Source organism: Saccostrea echinata, unplaced genomic scaffold (assembly GCF_033153115.1).
Source record: "Saccostrea echinata isolate AGI-Se365-2 ecotype Australia unplaced genomic scaffold, CSIRO_AGI_Sech_v1 ptg000042l, whole genome shotgun sequence".
NCBI lineage: Eukaryota > Metazoa > Mollusca > Bivalvia > Ostreida > Ostreidae > Saccostrea > Saccostrea echinata.
Window position 1 is genome coordinate 469,046 of NW_026889791.1, and position 18,499 is coordinate 487,544.

Sequence of the window (18,499 nt, forward strand, 5' to 3'; positions counted from 1 at the left end):
GAAGGATCTAAGGAACGGCTAAAGATATGAACTGGAGACTTGTTAGAGATGATAGGAGGCGACTTCTAGATTTGCAAAATTGCCTTTTCGTGCGTCGTCAATACTTCCGGTCGCTTACGGAAGTGATCAAAGAAATCGTTAAATTTCAACTTTCTTTTTTTAAATCAATACTTACATCACATTATTGCATCTCTTTTGTAGTTTTGAAATATGTTGGTCCCACCGGAAACAAAAACGTCAACTTCCAAAATGTCAAATATCTTTGTAAAATTCACTTCCGGTCGCGTGTTTTTTTTTGTCCTCAAAATGAGAAGTTGTCTGAGTAAGATCTCGGAAACGGTGAGAGATTAAGACACCAGACTTATATGTGCAACAGATCTTAATATGCAGCCAAAACCATTTGGGTTCAGAGCGCCAGTCGTCACTTCCGGTCGTCACAGGAAGTGATCAAAGAAATCGAAAATTTCAACTTTTCTTATTTTAATTAAAAAATGCATCACTTTATTGCATCTTTTTCACAGATTCGAAAGATGTTGGTCCCACCGGAAACAAATACTACAACTTCCGGTTATAGGAGAAAAACTAAATAGTCTGAGTATTTTATTTTCCAATAAATATTCTTTAAAGATAAAGTATTTGAAATGAATTTTGAATATGTTATTCAGACTGCAAATGTCTAAAGTAACCTCAAATATCTTTCAAAAATTCACTTCCGGTTGAGTGTTTTTCTGTCCTCAAAAGAAGAAATTGTCTGAGCGAGATCTCAAAAAATGGTAAAAGATTAAAACACCAAATTTTTGTGAGTAAAAGACCTTGAGGAGTAGGCAAAACCATTTTGGTTAAACGCGTCAGTTGTAACTTCCGGCCGTCAAAGGAAGTGATCAAAGAAATCAAAAGTTTTTACTTTTCTTTTTGAAATCAAAGTTTGCATCACTTCATTGCATCTCTTTCGCTGTTTTGAAATATGTTAGATTCCACGTGAAACAAAAACGTCAACTTCCGGTTTTAGGTGATAAACTACGTTATTTCGATATTTAACCTTCTCATAAATATTGCTTATTGATAAAGTAATTGAAATGTTTTCATGCATTTTGTAGATACTGCAAATGTCTAGAGAAACGTCAGAGTTTTTTGTTTTTTTTTTTTTTTTTTTTTTTTTTTTTTTTTATAAAATTCACTTTCGGTCGCTTGTTTACCTGTCCTCAAAATTAGAATTTGTTCTCACAATATTGCTCGGCAACAGTAAACGATTGAAGTCTAAAACTTTCAGGACTGATAGTCAGTCGAGAAAATCTTGTATTGCCGTTACTTCCGGTCGTGACAGGAAGTGATGCAAAAAAGTGAATGGTTAATTGTTAGTGCATTGGATTTTCACGCTGACAACAAGGGTTAAATCTCCAGAGTGTCTGAATTTCTTTTATCACCTTTTCAGCTTGAATTTACACTTTTATTTCCAAAATCGGACGGAAGACCTCTCATTGCTCGCAATGAGTTTCTAGTTATTATTATTATTATTATTATTATTATTATTATTATTATTTAGACAAATTTTGTCCAAGCAATATCTCGGGAACTATTCAGTGGTTTTTCATCATTCTTTCAGGGATAACGCCCCAGTTAATGGCATTGTTACATTTAAAAGAATTTTGGAAAAATTCGCTTCCGGTTCCAAGTTTTGGACATTTTTCTGATTTCAAAATGAAATAGTTTCCGCGGGATATCTAAAGAACAACTAAAGATATGAACTGGAGACTTGTTAGAGATTATAGAACATGACTTCTAGATATGCAAATCGACCTTGATTTTCATCGTCAGTACTTCCGGTCGCTACCGGAAGCGAATTAAAGAAGTCGAATATTTCAACTTTTCTGCTTTTCAATATTTTTCTATGATATTAGTAGGATTAATAGAGATTCTTTTAGAAATGATAAATATATAATTTGTTTTAAAATTGATAAATCCAAACTCTAGAGATTTTTTTTTTTTATTTTCTTTTCTTTTAGACAAAATCTTCTGCACGCAAATTCTCGAGAACTATTCAATGAATTTCTTTGAAATTTTCAGAGATAAAAGATCTTTATATGAGTTTTATATGAAATTCCGTTTTTTGGTAAATTCGGTTCCATTGCCGAGTTATGGACATTTTTTTGATTTTAAAATGAAACTTTGTCTGTGAGTGTTTTTTTCAAGAATGGCTAAAGATATGAACTGGAGACTTGATAGAAATGATAGAACATGATTTTTAGATTGGAAAGGGGACCTTTCATGCGTCGTCGTTACTTCCGGTCGCTACCTAAAGCGAATTTTAAAAATCGATTTTTTCTCCTTCAATATTTTTCTGTAATATTTGTAGGGTTAAGAGAGCCTCTTTTCAAAATACTAAATATATAATTTGTTTTCGAAATGATAAATCCAAACTGTAGATATTCGTCATTTTCACTTTGAAGCGGGATTCCAAATGGCGAAATGGTTAGCGCATTGGATTTTCACGCTGACGACAAGGGTTAAATCTCCAGTGTGTCTGATTTTTTTTTTTTTTTTTTTTTTTTTTATCACTTTTTAGCTTCAATTTACCTTTTCATTTTCAAAATCGGACGGAAGACCTCTCATTGCTCGCAATGAGTTTCTAGTTATTAAGGTCTTCCGACTTCCTTCGGAAGACCTTATTGTTTTCCGTCTGTTTTCTATTATTGTTATTATTATTATTCTTTTTTTCATAGTTATGGCGATATCTCAGCTGTGAGTGGGCAGATTTCAGAGTTTTTTTTTCAGAGAAGATGCATCATGTAAATATCTCCAGACGTGTTTTTCATTTTTTCACAATTCACCTCCGTTCGCGATTTTTGCGGAAATTTGTATTTTTTAAATGCAATTTTGTCCAGAATTTTTCTCGAGAACGGCTAAAGATATGAAATTGAAACTCACTGACGTGATAGAACATCAAATGGGGATATGGTGATCGACATTTATTTTTCGTCGTTCGTACTTCCGGTCGCAAACGGAAGTGAATTCAAAAATGTTAAATTTGTAACTTTTTTTTTTGTTTTTCAATATTTTTCTCTGGGATTTACAGGGTTAATAGAGAGTCTTCTAAGAATTCTACGTATATTTTCATCATTTTGATTGATGCATTTATTGCAAAGATATGACCGATCCAATCTTTCTCGTATTGTTGCGGGTTCGAATCCTGCTGGGGCGGGAGATTGTTTCTCTCTTTTTTCAGTTGTAAATGATATTTTTTCTCTGTGAAGACATGTATGATAGTTTTTGCTTATTTTTTAAAGCTTTTTTAACAGAGATTCAACAGAAATTCTTTAATAATCATGATCTATGTTGAAAGACTGTGTTACATAAACGCAAACAAAAAATACCTTCAATAAAGTGTTAAATGAAGTGAGGTAGCATAGCGATCTGGAGAAAAGTTCGGTTGGAAGACCACTTGTTGCCCTAGCAACAAGAAACGCATCTAGTTGTTTTTACTTTCGTCTTTTTTTTAATATCTTCTCCGGTACTTCTTTGTCCGCCAGTATTCTCTGAAACCACTCATCTGATTGAAATAAAAACCTTTATAGGGTTAACAGGCAGGTTGTGCAGATGTGCAGAAAGAAGGCCATTTTGCGGGCACATGCATGCACGTGCGTGGGCGTGCAATGAGTGAAATGACTGATACACTTTATATAGCCATAACTCTTACCTTTTCGATGAAATACACTGAAAGTCAAAACATAAAGATATATATATTGGTAGTGTATACATGATAACATGGTCAAATTAGCATGAAATCACGGGCATGCATTCATTACTATCATGATTCATTATAAAACCCTTTTTTATGACTGCTACTTTTAATTTCTGAAAAAAATTGTTACATTCAATCAAAAAGGTTAAAAAAAAAAAACACTTATTATGAATTCTTCTTAATTGCATATAACTGTTCAATAAAGGATCACCAAACCCATAAAATTCTTTTTATAAACCTTACATGTTTGTGAAAAAAAACATTTCCGGTAAGGTACTATTTTTAACTAACAAGAAGGAGTTTCCGAGGTTTCTTTTTTTTTTTCATTTGTTTGAAATAAAAAAAAGAACAAACATAATATAGACTTATCTTGTTTCAGGAAAATGTTCCAAATGAAAAACCCATCACGCTTTACCATTTCTCATTACATTTTATTAGGCTCAACAAATGATCATGCAGCACGGTTCCTTGGATTTTCTGTCTACATTTCGAACACGACCAACAAAGACAGGGGATTTTTATGTTTTAAGGACACAAATTACACTACGTCTACAATACCGAATATTACAACAATAGAATGTTTAAAGCATGGAAGATACGTTATTTATTACAATGAAAGACTCCCAGGAGTTACCTACCCTGTTGGATATTCCAAGTACGCATTCAACGAGCTCTGTGAATTTCAAGTTTACGGTAGGAGAGTACACCAACACACATGAGGAAAATAAACATATAATTCTCTGTTTAAAATTAAACTACGTCGTAATCATGTATCTTTCTCAATAATCATTTTATTTTGCTTGAATTAAAATTGATTTATTTAAAGGAAACTGAGTCTATCCCTGTGCCACCTGAATTTCTTTTTTAGACAAAAAAAAAAAAACAAAAACAAAAAAAAAACGCATTCTTTTTATGAGTTACATTGTCTTGCATAGATTGTTCATGAGAATGGTTTTCAAAGTTTTGAAATAGAGGAAATGGAACTGATATGCTGGTTCATTCGTTCCACATGTTTTAATGTTGCACGTTTGTACGATAGCTAATAGCTGGGCGGTCATAGTCAGGTGAACGTTTGATTGATCATTTCAGTATTTCCATCTAAAGTAATGTCAGTTTCTTCAAGAAGCTCGTCCTTCCTGGAAAGCTTTTATAATTTTTTTACAAACAAAACATTATGTTGAGGTTCCAGTGATTTATTTATTTATGTCATTTATCATTACATGTGCCAAAAACGACTTAAATATCAATGCTGAATAGTTTATGCACTAAATTTTGGGGTATGCGTATAACATTACTTGATATCAAATGGTTGGTAATATTAATATGTGAAAAGACATAGAACAAACAATTTAGATCCGGCAGTACCCGTGATTGTTGAGCTTAAATGGTAGCAAAACTTGACAAAGTCATACAAGCTGAGAGTACATATGGGTTTTGTCTAACTTGAATTATTTCTGCGAATAAGATTAATTTTTAAAGGAGTATTAAAAGATATGTGCTCTAACATATTCGACATATCGCTTACTCTATCCTTATATTTTGTATCAATTTGATTTAAGCATGTAGTAATAAACATGTAAATATTTAAAATTCATAGACTTTTCTGTGAATAGAGTTTAAACGTTGTTCCATTCCTCCTGAAGGAGTTGAAAATGTTTTTTGCAATGATTTGCAATTTTAGTATATACAAATATGAAAATTAGGTAAATTCTACTTAAAGAATTTGACGCATATGCCTTGAGTTACAAAACCTTCAGACGGAATAAGAAGTCAATAGCCGTTAATAATCATTATCATTCAATTAGGTTGCCCTACCGCAGGATTTTATGGAGAAAATTGTACATTACCGTGTCCACAGAATTGTCAGGAGGGGCATTGTAACGTCATGGATGGAACGTGTCTTGGATGTGTTTCCGGATACAATGGACCACGATGTGAAAAAGGTACGGTCATACATATATATATATATATATATATATATATATATATATATATATATATATATATATATATATATATATATATATATCTGTGTGTGTGTGTGTGTGTGTGTGTGTGTGTGTGTGTGTGTGTGTGTTTCAATGGTTTGTGTTGCTCTGTTCTTACTTTATATTACTAATTATAGATTCATGAGATTGATGATCTACTTAAATAATACTTACTTTAATCTTACGGCAAGTAAATAAATCTCCATCTCAGTGGATGAAATAATAAAATGAAAAACCTTTTACGTTATCAGCAAAATTTTAATAATTCTATAATTTAAAATTACAATTTTTTCCAGAATGTGATAATAATAGATATGGCCTTGAGTGTAGCATGGCCTGTGGTAACTGTAAAAATGGAGTACAATGTAATCACATTAACGGAGGTTGTTCAAACGGATGTGACGTCGGTATGCAAGGAAATAAATGTGACCAAGGTTATTTATTAATTTATTTAATTATTTTTACATATTTGAATTTAAAACATTAAATCAAAAATGAATAAAAAAAACAGTCATTGGACATTATTCTGAAACGAAATATTCAATTTGTAAGTGCGGGTCCATTTAAATTAAAGGTTAATCATATAAATACTAATATATATTGACTATCCTGTTTCATTCTAACATATTTCATTAATTAGGAATTAATGTTTGTTATTTTAATCGACTATTAAACGATTATTCGTTAGCAATATTGGATTTCATATATTTTGAATTCTTAAATCTAAAATGTTCATTCATGCAAGAGAAAAAGAGTAAAAACACAGTCTCATAGAATGAATTCACTTAATTTTGTCCTTTGTGTTATTTCAAAATCGATTGCAATGTGGTGTGTAGTTTGTTTTTGTTTTAATTCTACACAGCCTATTAAAAATTTTGTAAGTTAATAATGCTAGACCTTCACTGTCATGCGACAAGTGAATTTTCCATCATCATTCACTTTGGTTTATCTATCTAATTTGTCTATATTTTATTTCCTAAAGTGCGTTACGTTAATTTTTTTGTATTCATGTATTCATGAAAAAAATCATAGTGAGGCTGATGTCCAAGCGTTAGATCACCTTTTTATCCCATAGCAGTATGAATCAAACCGTGGCATTCAGTGGTGGTAGTTATAGAAACATGCAAGAAATATTTCACAAATTATCAAGTCGGAAATGGGTCGGGGAGCGTTCTTAGCTCTTCTTGCAATCAGACACACAGGGCCAGTCGTTAACATTTCATGTAGTCCCACCCTTTAGCTGTTACCCTGGGCTATATGGAATATTTATACAATAATCACATACTTAATTGACAATTCATATAATTTTTTTCATGTTTTTTTTTTTTTCTTAATATAGATATGGTGGATACCATTTAATTTAATAAGTGATCTTTCATCAAATATTAAGAAGAGTGTGCAGAAATGAGTCTTGAATAATTTTAACTACAGATTAAGTATCTGTTTCTGCATTTGAAAATTGCTGTTGTCTTTGTCAAGAAGAGTAAATAGCGAGCTTCATTCCTAAAAGAGGTTGTGATAACTACGCATATGAAAAAAAAAAACCCAACAAAATACAAATTATACATTCAGCAACAGAAAATTCTAGATTTGGGGAAGAAATAAGTCATGTAAAGTCTTGATTTGAATTTTGTTTTGCCGCTGAAGAACAGCATAGTAAAGCAGCTAGGTTGAGAACGCCCATTGCAAATATTCTGAGAAAATGAATACAATTTTCATATTTGATGTTTGCAATAGAATAAATCGGGTCTCTGCTGCGTTCGGCCCACACGACGTCACTTTCATCACGTGCTAGTCATGTGACTGGTTTAAAATTAGAAACATATATGTATGGTTACAAACATCGTAAAAATTGAACAATATACGGATATCTTTTCACTACAAAATTGAATCAGTTGGGACAAACTTCCTTGTCCTCGGAAATTAAAATTAAGCCGTCTTTCTAAAAGAAATTACAAGGAAGTAATTTTTTCCAATAATTTTGACTGATGAAATAAAGCAACAGCGCACAGGCATCTTCTAGCATTTTTCCAAAAAAGTATTGATATTGTACCAAAACCTAAGAATTAATAGTGAAGAGGATTTCATTGAACATTTGAGTTTTTCGAGGGGTTCTCCCTATCAATCGTATGTATTACCGTACAAGTGTGCCCTCATAGGATTTATAATGTGTCTCCACTTTGTTCAGATCACGCTTGTTTTATATTAATGTTCATATTTTCACGATACGGTAATAGTTTGATCAGCGCCTCCAGTACATAGAACCTGCGTGTCAAACTAGTCATGACACCATTTCAATCAGTGCAACCAGATCAGGCTACTTTCCATTAAACATTCTACAGGGTTATTATACCAAGATAAGCTGCACATCAATTTATCTTTATATTATTTATGAAAGAAAGAAAAAAAAACATTAGCATTAATTAAATAAATTAAATTTGTATCGAGTTAAACGTGATGTCATAATTCTTTTCCCGAGGCACTGCATTAGATGACGTAAATATTGGAATCCGTAACCTAGCTGCATAATCATTTTCAAGTACCATCATATACAATTTCAAAACGAGGTAAATTATTGACAAATAAGTTGATGAAACAAGAATATCAGCTGTCTCGTTTAAAGTCATCATTTCGTAAGTTCTTTGGTCGATACAATGACCTTGTCAGCAAGTACAATTTATCATTGAGTCAAATGCTGACTGACGTTTTTCATACTAATTGTTAGGCCATTATTTACACACTGAATTGTCGACGGATTTTTCCGTTATTTCCCTATCATAACAAGGAGCACACGGCGGGTGTGACCGGTCGGCAGGGGATGCTCACTCCTCCATGGCACCTGATCCCACCTCTGGTGTTTTGAGGTCCGTGTTTGATCTGCTCCTATTTTGTATTGTTTAATGGACTTTTGAGCTTGAATACTGTTCGTTATCTCCATATATTTCATGCATAATTTAAAAGACTTTCAAATCAGGTGATTATTGAACAACACAAAAATAGGACAGTCATTAATTTTCCTTTGTTATTCTCTGACAGCTTGTCCCTTCGGTAAACACGGAAAGAATTGTGTTGAGTTCTGTAAACCAAACTGTAGAGGAGGCTGTAACAGATTTACTGGTGTCTGTGAGTACGGTTGTTACCCTGGATGGACGGGGACCTTCTGTGAGAAAGGTACTATTTCTTTCCATCTGTATTTTTTTTTTTTTAATTCGAAAAGGAATCATTTTGAATTATTTTGAAAAACATACCTCTTATCAATCAATCTAACAAAAACTTTTTATCAGTGGATTGTCTTAATTCACACTTCAACAGGTTATTATCTAAGCTTTAAAGATTGAAATGTATCTAACCCTGTTGATCCTGATATTCCAACAATCACTTGTGTATCAAGAATTGTCAAACAATAAGTCTAAAACAAAGAACTTAAACAAAGAACCAGTTTGAATCAGCAAATAAATAAAATTTCATGCACGATCAGGACAGACCATTTTCTTCTTCCATTAAAATGTTTGAGAAGCAAGCAAAAAGAGAGTTGACAAACTCTAAAACTCAATTTTGGGAAGGGAAGGGGTGGGTGGGTACAATCACCAGACATCCCAGCTAGCACAAAAGCATTTTTAAAATGTTTTAAAAACATTTTTAATATGTTACAAAAATGTGTTCAAAAATGTTTTAATCACGTGATTTTGTATGGTTTTTTAAACATTTTAAAAACATTTTAGCACAATATTTCAGCAAATGTTATCAGACAATTTTATTAAAATGTTACGAAAACATTTAAAAAAAAATGTTTTAATCACGTGACTTTGTATTGTTTTTATAAACGTGTTTAAAACATTTTAGCAAAATGTTTCACCAAATGTTATCAGGACATTTTCCTATAATGTTACTAAAACATTTTTGAAAATGTTTTATTCACGTAATTTGGCATGGTTTTTAAAACGTTTTTTAAACATTTTATCAAAATGTCGCAATGACATCTCTTTCCTGAAATGTCTCTTAACGTTTTCATTAAATGATATCAACATCATTTTGTGATTTTAAAAGCGCTTTTCATATATTTCATCTTAATTATAATTCTTAAAGAATTAATTACAAGTGAATGATTTCACTTTTTACAAATTTTAAGACAAATCCTTATTTAATATGAAAAACATATTTTAGTTCCATTTACAAGTTCTGAGTTATTCTGTTTTAACCCACCAGGTATTTTTAAAGAAAAAAAAATCCATTCTCTAAATTTAAAAACAACAGAATCACATAAATCCTAAAAAGAATAAACAGGCCTAGATCACTGTTATCATTTACGATCCCGCAAAAAGCATGTATCTACATGTACACTTGAAGGTTCCACAGAGCGGCGGATCTATTATATAAATGGAATCGCACACATTGATAAAGTCCACAAGAAGTCTGTCCTCGGAAAGAATTGAACAAGAACCTATTTTCTGTAGAGCAGAACCTGAAAACATACGAGGGCTATTCATTAAATAATGACACTAAATGTACTCCTTTTAAATTTTACACTTGATTGAGTTGGAACATCTCTTGAAATGTTTATTGTCTTCCATACTATTGATTTGACACGTAGTCACCACCTATTTATAAAGCAATTTTCAAAGAAAGCATCTTTTTCGGACCCACCCTGAGGACACTGTTAACATGAAGACAGAAGGAAAGACACGAAAGGACATTTTGAACATCAGGTCGTATATTAAGTATCGCTTTCTAATGAATACTACGGAAAAAGAAATTTTCAAAGAACTCGTGTCATTATATGGAAACTCTGTTGTATCTATCAAAACCGTTTATCGATGGATAAAGCATTTCAAACTTGGTAGGGAGTCAGTTGAAAATATCAAACAGCCCGGAGGGCCAAAATCAGTTCTCAATGAGAAATCAGTTGCAACAGTAAAAAAAAAACATTACCGACAGAGAAGGCAGAGTGACCGTGAAGCAGATTGCCAAGAAGCTGAACATTTCATCGGGTAGCATTTTTAAGATTTTAAAAGAACTTTTAGGAGCCAGGAAAGTATCTGCGAGGTGGATCCCACACATTTTAAATGATGAGCAAAAAAAGAAAGCGATTGCAAATTTCTCGAAAACTATTGAAAATTTACGGAAAATGTGATAAAAGGCGTCTACTTGAAATTGTTACGGGGGATGAAACTTGGCTACATTTTTATGAACCTGAGAGAAAACTGGGAAACAAAATATGGCACTTTAAACAAAGTAAACGACCTACCATTGCTAAACGCGGCAAGACAGCAAGGAAGGTTTTGTATGCAATCTTTTTTTTTTTATTCTAACGGGGTAGTCGCTCAAATTCCAATTAAAAAGGGCAGAAGTGTTACCAAAGTTGTTTACGTGAAAAAGATATTGTCTGAGGTACAAATACATTACAAAAACAGAAGACCAAAGTCAGGAATGGGGGGGATCAAGCTTTTACATGATAATGCTCCAGCACACACTGCAAAGTACACACAAGATTTCTTGTGTGAAAATGGAATACAGCAACTGGATCTTCCCCCTCATTCACCAGATTTATCCCCATGTGACTTTTTCTTATTCCCTAAATTGAAAAAAATGCTATCTGGATGGCGTTTCCATTCCCGTTCTGCACTAGGTTCAGCGGTGCATCAGTGTCTAAAGAGTATACCTCTTTCGGAGTATAGAGGCGCTTTCCAAAGCTGGATAAAACGACTTCAAAGATGTGTTGAAGTAAAGGGTGATTATTTTGAAGGAATGTAAATAAAATAGAAAATAATACTATGTTATTTCTTACTGTATTGAAGAAGTTTCACTATTTAATGAATAGCCCTCGTAGAGACAATATTGTTTAGTCATCCGTCTACATAAGATCTTTGAATAATGAATTTTCAGTATACAGTAGAGTATGTTGTGAAAGTGACAAGTTTACTGAAAATTGTGTACTGCAGAGTGATAATATTCCTAAGGATGATGAACAATCGCAAATTCATCCTTTTAATTATGAATCAACAAGAGAAAAACTTCACTTTCAAGCAACACCAAAACCAGAGAAACCATAAACCTTGAACCCGTTGGCACCTCAATTTGACCCAGATCTACATAAGAATTAACTACAGAAAGATAACTCTAATCTAGGAGGGTTCGTTCAATTCTTATTGAAAAAAAAAATCTGTTCACTCGATTTACTAAGTTCACTGGCAATCCCGAACAATACACTGTACAGAAAACTAGTTTCAATAACATCACTAAAGAGTGTCTCAATCTGAAGAGATAGACTTGCTCCTAAAAAAAAAAGATGGGACGAACATCCGCCACTTTTGCCTAAAACATTAAATTTCATTCACCAGAGAGAAGACTTCGCAAAATATGGGAAAGATTACAAGATATGATCGTCCAGAAATAGTTGAAGCAGCACTAACGAAATGCTAGACATCTTTCCCAAACTTACTCCAAAAGACATGAACAGGTTGTATGATTTGTTAGATATTCTGTCTGAGTTGGAATATATAAAATGTGACGAACACTATTTTCAATCACAGTCATACATTGATACATTAACAGGAATCATTGCTATTGTCAACAAATTACCCTACGCTCTTTAGTCGTCAAGGTAGCTCAGTCGGTGGAGCGCTCGTTCCGTGATCGAAAGGTCTTGTGTTCGACTCACGGCCGCGACTGACCTAAGTCGATAAAAATTAGGTAGCAACTGTTCCTTCGTCAAGCGCTCGACACTTTGATGTGAAAGTTCCTTTAAAATCTAGACCCCGTGTCACGGTAGGCGTTGGCACGATAAAGAGGACCCACTGCTCAATGGCCCTGAGTGCTGAGTGCTGAGGAAAGGTTTAAATTTGAAGCCCTTCACCAGTATATGGGTACTTCTCTATATGAGGGAACAATTGTTGAACGGGATGTAAATCAACGTACAATCAACAAATCGTGCTGCCACATACAAGAAACAGCATGATGTGCCATTCTCATCATTAACAATTTTTATTGACTTCATTAGAGATATGAGCGAAATGAAGAATGACCCAGCATTCATGTATGAAAGTTCACGAACTTTAGCTAGTTCAACACAAAAGAAAGAAAATAAGAAAGATTTCATTGTGAATCGGAAGACTTATGTACAGTTTGAAACTATGAGACGTTTTCTAGTTTATAAAGCTGAACATTCATTATTGAGTGCAGATACCTGGTAGTTTTTAAACAAAATACCCGAAGATAAACGCAAGTTCTTGAAAGAGAAACATGTATGTTATAAGTGTTGTGAAATGACTAGTCATGGCTCTCTTGACTGTAAAGTGAAAGTAAAGTGTGATAAATGTGGGAGTACTAATCAGCGGATTTTATTGCACATTGACAGTTTGAAGAAACCGAATAACAGTCATTTTGAACCTAAGGTAGATCATGTCGTTAAGAGTCAATCATCTGAAAATGTCTCATTCAAATGTACAGTGTTATGTGCCAAACCTTTCATTGGACCTTCATGTGGAAAAATTGAGTTGGTAAATGTTTATTTACAAGATCAACACAGCAAAGCGGAGAAAGCATACACCATATTGGAAAATCAGAGCAACGGGACACTTCTTTTTCAGAGTTTATGTGACCGTCTAAATGTTCGAGGACCCTCTACCCTGTATTCTTTCTCATTATGTGCAGGAACAACCATCATGTCAGGAAGAAGGATCGATAGCTTGCGTGTTCAATCAGTGTCGAACAATTATCATTCCAGTAGCAATAATGTGTGATGAAATCCCAAATGAGAGATCAGAAATTCCCACACCGGATGTTACATATTTTCACAAACATTTGAAATGTATTCCACATCAGCTGCCGTCTATTAGAGAAAACATTAAGATTGAATTGTTAATTGGCAGAGACGTTCCAGAGGTACATCATGTGTTTGATCAGATTACCGGACCGAAAGGAGCCCTATTCGCTCAAAAATTAGTATTTGGATGAGTGAAAATTGGTGATGTGTCTTGAAAAAGTACACAAGCCTGACCTTGTGAATGTGATGAAAACTTCAGTTCCTACTGACAGACGTGTGACACAGTTTGAACCTTGGAAAATCATTTTCATGTCAAGAAATTCAGAGAACAGAAACAAGTGACACTTTATTTTATCGATCAAATGATTATGACATGAGACTGCAAATTTCTAACCATCAAGGATCAAGAGTTCTACAGAGATTGAAACGGCAAATGGATTGCTCCACTTCCATTTCATTCACTAAGGCCTGGTTTGCAAAATAATTGTCCACAAGCATGGAGTGGAGAATGAAACCAAATCAAGTGAGACTAGCATTTGACTCATCCGCTGTCTGCGAGGGAATCTCGCTCAACAAAGTGTTGAGTTGATGGAAGGACCCGACCTGATTAACAGTCTCTGGAATTTTGATTCGCTTCCGCAAGGACAAATATGCTGTCATTCCGACAAAGAACTAATGTTCTACCAGTTTTATGTAACAGAGGAAAAAAGAGACTTTTTTAAGGTTTTCTGGTAGAAAGAAATCAATCAAGAACTTCATCTCATTGAGTACCGAATGTGCGTACACGTGTTTGGCAATGCTCCGTCTCCGGCTATAGCAACTTACGGCCTTAGGAAAATAGCTGAAAACTGTAAAGACGCTTATGGTTCTGATGTGAATTCCCTTGTGCACAACAACGTTTATGTATATGATAGGCTAGTGTCATCACCATCTCGTGAAAAAAGTGTTAGACTTAGTCATGTGGACTAAAACAGTTTTACAGGAGATGGTCAAGATCCGTCTACATAAGATTGCTTCCAATGACCTGGGGATTTTGAACACTTTTTTGTAAAGACGACCTGAACAAGAATCTTAAAGATATTCAGTTTTGAGAAAATACATCAGTGTTACCTATCCAACATAGCCTCTGACTATCATGGGACTTAAATACAGACTGTTTTGCGTTCCAAATTCAAGAGGATGAAAACCCAAACACATGAAGAGGAATGTTTTCATTACTTAACAGAATTTTTGACCCATTGGGATTTCTGTCACCTATTACCGTTGCAGGAAAAATTCTCCTTAAAGAAACAACTTGTATTGATTGGACCTGCCTCTACCACCCTCTCCAGACTCCAAGTGAAAGGACTGAAAAGCATCTCTGAAGGGTATACAAGAACAGGTGATTTCACGAATGTATTTGCCAGTATCTTTGAGCAGTCTCATCAACGTAGAATTACGTTTTCTCTTATGTGTCAGAAAGAGCCATCGCAGCTGCTGCATATCTAAAGGCCATAGATGCAGACAAGTTGAGACAACAATAGCTACTTTGGATTCATTCTAGGAAAGTCTAAATTAGCACTGGTCAAGGGACATACCATTCCAAGATTAGAATTGCGTTAAGCCGTCCTTGCATCAGAAATCAGAAGCAGTGTCTTGGACCAGTTAGACATGAAACCAAGTGTTGTGAAATACTAAACAGACAGTAAAGTTGTTCTGAGATACCTTCATAATGGTACAAAACGTTTCCTCACTTATGTATCAAATCGTGTGTGCAAAATCCTGAAAAGAACTTCTGTTTATCAGTTGAATTACGCACCTTCCAGTAAAAATTCAGCTGACTGTGCTACACGAGAAAATACTTCATATGAACAATTAGCAAACAGAGAATGGCTACAAAGACCACGATGGCTTTTAAAACAGTGTAAAGACAATGAAACCACCGAAAATTCTCAATACTCAATAATTGATGCAGAAAATGAGAAAGAAATTCGTCCAGATGTCAAGGTCACGAAAACTTCAGTTGAAGCATATAAGAAACCATGAGTAGAACTGTATAAGATTTTTTTTTTTTAAAAGGAGAACTCTTATCAAATCAACAGCACTCCTTCGGCATGTTGTCCAAACATTCAAATACGAGCATCATCATGGGAATGCATGATTGGTCTTACGAGGAGGATTCTTGATTCCTTGCTGCTGGATCCAAATGCCAAAGAGTTAATCCATGAGATGTTAACTAATTTCATTGCAGAAGTGTGTGCCATTATGAATTCCAGACCTTTGGTACAGATTTCCTTGGATCATGAATCGACACTCGTTCTTAATCTAGCAATGTTGCTGACCGGAAAAGGTCAATTTTTACCCCTTTTACCAGAAAGCGTAGATAGAATAGACATGTATTGTGCCTAAAGGAGACATGTCCAAGTACTGTCCGACATATTTTGGGAACACTGGGGACAAGATTATTTACAGAAGCTTCAGTATCGACGCAAATGGAGAGAAGACCGATCAAATTTGAAGATCGATTATGTATTCTTTTGAATGATGCAACAGAGTATTGAGTCAACTGGCCTCTTGGGGTAATAACCGGAACCTTTGAAAGCAGTGATGGTACAGTGGCCAAAGCTCGCGTTCGTGTTCAGAAGGATGGACAGAATGTGACTTACACGCGCCCAATCAATGAAATAGTTTTCCTTACAAGTGCACAGGAAAATTTTTCGATATTGAGGTAGTACTATCTGCAAAATTGTGTATCATTTGTGATGTCATGTTCCATGATAACTGTGCTTCACAAATATGATCTGTAAAATGATGTGACAGACGTTAATATGAATGCCATGTGTTTTAGCGTTAATACAATGATTCATTGTTACTGAAGTATTGTGAGTTCTATAAACACGGTGTTCCATTGTGTTTGCCAAGTACATGCATATTTATTTATCGTGATCCATGATAAAAATAAACCTTATTTGAAAGTTTGATGTTTTATCAAGATTTATTAAGGATTGTTGATATCTTCACTATCTTCAATCATATGAGTGCAACTGTGTTAATTAGTGTTTTTCGATGCCTATCATGTCCAGTGATATTGCTAGCAATGGTTTATATATATATATATATATATATATATATATATATATATATAGAGAGAGAGAGAGAGAGAGAGAGAGAGAGAGAGAGAGAGAGAGAGAGAGAATTTGATGGTCAATCAAGTTTCCTGTTGTCATATCTTAAAAAGTACGTTACAATTGTTCGGAAAGCGTGCCACTCTACGTTGTACATTACTTCTATGCATGTTTGTTTGATGTGGAAATATTTATAATATTTGACGGGGAGTGTGCTGTTACGCGCTAATTATGTTTAATTTGATCCTGTTTGCAATTTCATTATTTGTTATTTGTTTTTATAAAATTACGTCCTTTGACTAAAGATTCATAGTCCATGCGGATTTAGCGTCATTACTTTGTCGGCATGGTCAAGTCAGAAATGTCAGTTTTATGCTTATTGTATTCTATAATTAATCTTACAATTTATTTGAATTGTTATGTTTTAAAGATTTATTGATATACATATTTGCATATGGAAAGTAATTATTTATTTTCAAGTGTAAACTTTGTAGTACATTCTGTAAGTTTGTAAATTTATTTTGCACGAGTAAACAATTCTATTATTGCTATTGTTGAAGGTGAAAAACTTATTTACTAGTGTTTATATGAACTTGTTATATCTTTGAGCTGTGTAACATGATATTTATGTAAGTTACTTTGTAGCTTTTTACCAGATATATTTATACACGACTGTATATCATCATGCTCATGAGATGTAAATAAAACATATTCAACAGTGCTTTGCGTGGTGTATTGATGGTTGATTACGCAAAGGGCAGAATACCACCCCCTCTCCGGATCTGTTAGATGCAACGTACATATTAACTTTGCAAATGTTAAACAGAACCTGAATTTACCTGATAAAATTATTGTGTTATTAACTCAAAAAAAAAGATAAATATGTTGACAGAAATCAAACGGTTTTGTCAATTTTTAAGGCCAATTTGTCCAAAAAAAAAAAAAAAAAAAAAAAAAAAAATGCTGTAAAAGATGAGGATTGACAAATATATTTTATTTTTCAGTGCGTAATTTGAGCTCTCGTGAAAAAGGTCTGTACATAGACAATGATGGACATTTCGACTTTTATTTATTGATTAATACTTGAATATGTGTATTTTAATTAGTGTATATAGGACTGTGAAAACGAGTTTAAATTTAAACGCATTGTAAAAGATTGCGATTCTTGTTTAATCTTTGATTAATTCCTTATAATTTAAACTATGTCCGAGAGATTCCGAATAGAAAAACCCTGATCGAAGCCACAGCGTACAAGAATCTTGCGCAAAGGGTGTGGGAACGTGTACAAAGCGTGTCGTGCAGCCTTTCGTGTAAATCGTGCATCCTTTCGTGTAAAGCGTTTCGTGTAAACCGTGTAGCGTTTTGTTCAAGCTGTCTAGTGTTTCCTGCAAAGCGTGCAGCGTTTTGTGCAAACCATGTAGCGAGCGTGTACCGTTCGTGCAGTGTGCGTGTAGGGTAGTAGCACGTTTCAGGGTCTGTATTAATATTATTATTATTATTATTATTATCATATCATTATTATCAGTATTAACTGGGTTTTTTTTTCGCCACGAATTCTTTTAATTTGTCTTGTTTGAAAGTCGGGTATATTTTGTCAGCAAAATTTCTTTTAATAAACATTAAATATACCAATAAAAATGCAGCTTAAAAGCTACATTCCTTGTAATCCTTTGTTCACAGAATGTGAAGGTAGTACGTTTGAATTAAATTGTGCCCAATCATGCCGAGTTTGCCTTGGAAATGTTCATTGTCAGTAAACGGAAAACGCTTGCATGGATGTGACAAAGGTTACCAAGGAATCAACTGTACAAAAGGTAATGTATGAAAGGTTTATATATATATATATATATATATATATATATATATATATATATATATATATATATATATATATATATATATATAT

General features: G+C 33.7%; 1 pseudogene; it reads left to right on the top strand.

The window, feature by feature from the left end:
- Positions 1–4,318: 4,318 nt before the first annotated feature.
- The window catches only part of LOC133201112 (receptor-type tyrosine-protein phosphatase epsilon-like), a 132,386-nt pseudogene continuing 118,205 nt past the window's right edge, over positions 4,319–18,499 (top strand).